The 4,908-nt window shown below is 42.0% G+C and overlaps 1 long non-coding RNA gene across 1 annotated transcript; it reads right to left on the minus strand.

The window, feature by feature from the left end:
• Positions 1-1,684: 1,684 nt before the first annotated feature.
• Positions 1,685-3,687, minus strand: LOC308392960. The gene is made up of 5 exons (XR_013970884.1): positions 3,460-3,687; positions 3,303-3,368; positions 3,150-3,212; positions 2,998-3,057; positions 1,685-2,885 (listed from the first exon to the last, which is right to left on the minus strand). It is a non-coding gene; the product is annotated as an uncharacterized lncRNA (long non-coding RNA).
• Positions 3,688-4,908: the final 1,221 nt, after the last annotated feature.

Genomic DNA, 4,908 nt, shown 5'->3' on the forward strand with positions numbered 1-4,908 from the left:
GGTTTCTATTCCTAGTCTGGACAAATTTTCCCTGAATACACACCTCACAGTTCAAACTTTCTTTGTCAGTTTTCCCTTTGATTTTCATACCTTCAACCACATTTTGTAGCTTCAGAATGTCACTATGATTGCAATGTCCCAAAATTTCATGCCATGTCTGCACATCAAAACAATTATTACACTTATCATCGTACTCACTTACAGTCTCAAGGTAATAAAGTCTGTTGTGCTCATGGATGTGAAACTTTGTACCGTCTCTGTGTTGAAGGACGTTCCTTCCTTTCTTAAAGATGATAGTGGCTCCGTTCGTGGTGGCCGCTCTCACAGAGAAGATATTCTGTGGAAATGAGGGAATGCATAGGGCGTCTTTCAGTGTTGTTTTACACTGTCTCCCTCTGCTGTCTATTAAGCACACCTCTGCATCTCCTCTGCCTTCAGCCACTCCTTTACACCTGGTGCCATCAGCTAATTCCACACAGTGCGTTCCCGGCTGGAAGTCGTCATTAAATTTCTTGAACGCTGTTTTATCATTCAGGATGTGTGATGTTGCGCCAGTATCCACCATTAGGCCTTTGGTCCTGATGTCTTGTGGCTGTTGAGGTGCCGCGTAGTCATCGCTCATCCGGAAGACATAGGTGTCGTCGCTCTCTGCGTTGTCGCCCTCCTCCGAGGCTGTGCGTGCTTCATCATTCCGTTGTCGTCTCCTGCAAGTCGACTCTCGATGGGTGTTGCTCCTACAGTGACCGCACCACTGTCTGTAGCGGCATGCTCTGGCCTTGTGTCCCCGCTGGCCACACTTAAAACAGACTATGTCTGACATGTCTCTCCTGTGGTCATTAGCAGCTGCTGCGGGTCTCGCGCTGGGTTGCACTCTCGCCTTCATGATGTTATCCTCTTGTTCCATTAAGCGCATTTTCTCAGTGTCCTCATAGCTGCGGAGTTTCGTTTTAAATTCCGCAAACTTGATTTCTGATTCACTTTGCGTAATGTGAACGGAAAAAGGTTTAAATGTTTCTGGTAAACCTTTTAACACCATCGCTACAAGCAGACCATCACTAAGTGTCTCTCCAGCATTTCTCAGGGCTGTAATAAATGTCTCTGCGCGTATGATGTACTCCGTGACGCTCTCACTGCTTGCTTTCTTCAGAGAAGTCAGTTCGGTATAAAGGCTGATAATTCTTGGTTTACCTTTTCCTGCATAATAGTCTCTTAAAATTTTCAGTGCCTCGCGTCCATCATCGGCAGCTTCTCTCATCACGAGCGATAAACTCTTATCATCCAGGAACTGTATTAACTCTGCATAGGCCTGGGCATTCTTATCTTCGTCGTCCTCACTTTTCAATATTGTGTCTTTTAGACCTTGTAATCTAAGATGTCCCAAAAATTTTGTCTCCCACAGTTCATAATTCTTCTCATCTCCGTCAAAAACCAACCTTGCCCATCGGCCACTGGGTTCACCAGCAGGCTTATTCATGGTGCTAACTTAGCACGCTAGCCCTCACCGAACACGCTGTACTTTGCGACTTTTCTGGTGGTAAACTTTCCCCTGGCGTAGCTTCAATGTTTTCCTGGGCCCATAACCTGTTAGCAGAGACGGGTCTTCCAGCGGAATCTGCATGAATATTGAAGATACTTATATTGTCTAGACGGAGGAATAATCACACGTGGGGCATCGGCTTTTCACCGGAACAACACTTAGTTTTTATTATTGAACTCTCGGGTGCACTCTGCAGCATAACAGGAAGCATCCTTTCAAAATAAAATCACAACAGATGACAACGAGGGCATACCTATTAACTAGCTCAACAAAACCCCTAAAAACTAACCCCCCTTGTTTAGAGGTGATTGTCAGTTTGCTGGATTTTTACAGACGCTGAGAGAGATCATGTTCTACATTACTTTAAAAGTGATTTTCTAAATCTATAGTGTGTGAGGTTGTGTAAGGGGTGGCTTGCCCTTCTCGCCCTCGTGTGACAAACCATCTGTTGGATCATGGTTTTGAAACCTCAGCATTGTGAAAGGGAGGAAACATACTCCTGGCTGAGCATAAGATTTCTTCTTACAACTTAGAATCTCACTTCTAAATGAAATAAAAAATGTTTTTTCTAAGTATGGTTAATTTGTACTTTGACTTCTAAGTGTGACGGGTGCACGGCTGCAAGCTGGTGAGGCAAAAGCATTAGTAGAAGCAGTAACAGTCTCAATAGCAACAGCAGCAGCAGAGGTAACCCTTGTGCATCAGAAATCAGCAGCAATACAGTTAGCATCAGTAACAACAGGCTCAGAATGAGTTGGACAGGGTTTTGCAGATGTTGCAGATGTTGATGCAGGCACACTATTAAGTCTTGCAAACATAATGTCAAAATTTTTGTTTGTTTCTTCAGACCACCGTTTAAAAGCCCCAAAGTCAACCCGCCTAGCAGGAGTGGAGGTACCGTTATTACGTTTAAATAATTTGTTAGGAGGGTCCATGGTCTGGGTTTTAAAAGTCGGATCATGCATTAGACTTCTGGTGAACATGTCTAATACAGTACACGTTTTGTTTATTTCTTCGGTAATCCCAGTTAGAGCATCGATTATTTCTTGCATGTGTGCCTGTACGGCCTGGTGGTGTTGGTCGAGTTTAGCTTCAATCGAACGTAATGTATCAAGTATTTGATCTGTATGACTCTGTTCAGCAGGCTGCGTGTCTGCAACGTTCATGTAAGCGCCACACGCCGCTGGTACTTGAGAGTGCGTTCTGCCACCTTCTTCAAAATCTATGTGTGAATCGTCACTACTTCGGATACATTCTGGTGTGGTGGGTATGTGACCTAGATCGAAATCTGATGCACTCAAAGACATGACTGAAATCACGAGGCAGCCAACACAGGAAGAACTGCAGTCTGTGAAGATAGACATGTATTAAAACATTTTATGTACGCCTGTAGCCGTTTCAAACAGAATAAACGTGTCTCTTTTTTAAAATTTATTTTATTTATATATGCCCATGCTTACCTAGTGTGCGTTATTCCGAACGGCCCTGCTTCTGCACACACACGGTGCTCTGGCGTAGCTCTGCAGGTGTAAAACGGTCAGTCTTAGAACATTTGTAATTATTTCACCCCCCTTTTTAAAATACACATCTATACAGACAGTTGTATAAACACCTGTTGTAAGGTTTGACTCTGTGGTCACGGTGTCTGAATGTTTTTCTGCTCAATTTGTTAATCCTGGAACAAATCAGAGAACAAACGTTGTTATTACATAATTTAAAACATACAAGCGTTTAAAAATCCTGTAATTCTGCACACACCTAGTACCTGTTAGAGAACTCGATCCAGCTGTAAAGCCGTTTTCGCCGTTTTCCCGAACTCCGAAAAATGATGCTTTTGTTTTAGAAAAAAGTAATAAATAGTAAATAAATAATATGTTAATATAAAACCTTTAAAAATACAATAATAGGTTTGTTGTACTTACCGTTTACGATGTCCGTGTTGATCGTAAAGAAAACGGTCTGCTCCGCTGCAGGATCCTGACGCGAAAATGTCAGAGTTTCGGGCTCTGAGGCAGCTTTATATAGGATGGGTGTTTCCAAACACAATAGATGGTGTCGATCAGTCTGGGATCGATACACCTACAAGCATCAGCTTGTTATGCAAGTTTAAAACAATAAGGGTGGGGCTCGCAACTTGCCAAGATAAGGGGCCATTGATACTGGCTACAGACAATAGCAGCAACCCCCGCGTCTGCATCTGTGCAGCTTTTGCCTTCTCGAGGAATTACAAAAGAGCTGATACAGGCCACTTCAGACAATAGGCGGGGTCCCCGCTCGACTGATAGCTATACCTGTCGGCTCTTACCTTTTCCTAAGAAATCCCAACAATTAAATGATACCCGCGGTGGGCTTTTGCGTTCCTGAACAAATTCAAACAATCAGCCAGCTGTTGAGAGATGGATGGGGCTTGTGCGACTGGTTTTAGAAGTATCACTGCAGCATTTATTTCTAATGGGATGAATGGTATTTGTGATCACCCATTGTGTTAAAAACTAGCAGCCTCGGAAACCGTACAGAAGAATTCCAGTTTGAGCCGTTTTTTAAATAAATAAAAATATGTCCATCATGCTGAGACATCACAAAATTAGTGTGATTAAAACATAATTGGTTTGAAAGAGCGATACTGGCTGGAGCATTATTTTCTAAAGGGCTGAATGTTATGATCACCTATTACGTTAAAAAAAACTTGCAGGCTCTGTCTCCCTATTGGATCAACATTCCGAAATCCCGATTTTTAAATAAAATGATCGCATCGCCCCCTTGTTCATAAGTGTTTAATTTGCGTTTAATTTAATGAAACCATTGTGTGTTTTAATTAAACTGTTTTTAAGGATCGCATATGTCTCAGCGTTCTATTATTTAGACATAGATTATTTAGTGTAACTAGTTTAGGAGCATTTCACTTTCTTTTGCGCTCCGAAAGAGACAGAGCCTAGTAGTTTTTAAACAGAATAACATTTATCCCTTTAGAAATAAACTTTTCTTGTGATACTTCTAAAAAACACATATTCACACCTAGTCAATGTTCCTTTAATGCAACTAATCCTATAATTTCTATAAGCTAACAAATTTCCCATCCGTGGGACTAATAAATGTTATCTTATCTTAATTATCTACTCACACAAACATCCTGCAACAGTAAGAGTCAATGATTAGACGCGGGGTTACAGGTGGGGCCGGAACAGTCATCAAAAACAATACATGCTGTTTCCTTATCACGAGCATCCCAAAACACAATGTTCACATAGAAAGGTGCACTCCCCAACTGCACCTCCATAGTTTCCACCTTTTTTTTCTTTACAGCCTGCTCTTTATCTCTGCATGTCAGAGACCAACTGAAACCAAGTCCACCTACATATAAAACACCTCAT

This window comes from Rhamphochromis sp. 'chilingali' (assembly GCF_963969265.1).
Source record: "Rhamphochromis sp. 'chilingali' genome assembly, chromosome: 1".
Lineage (NCBI taxonomy): Eukaryota > Metazoa > Chordata > Actinopteri > Cichliformes > Cichlidae > Rhamphochromis > Rhamphochromis sp. 'chilingali'.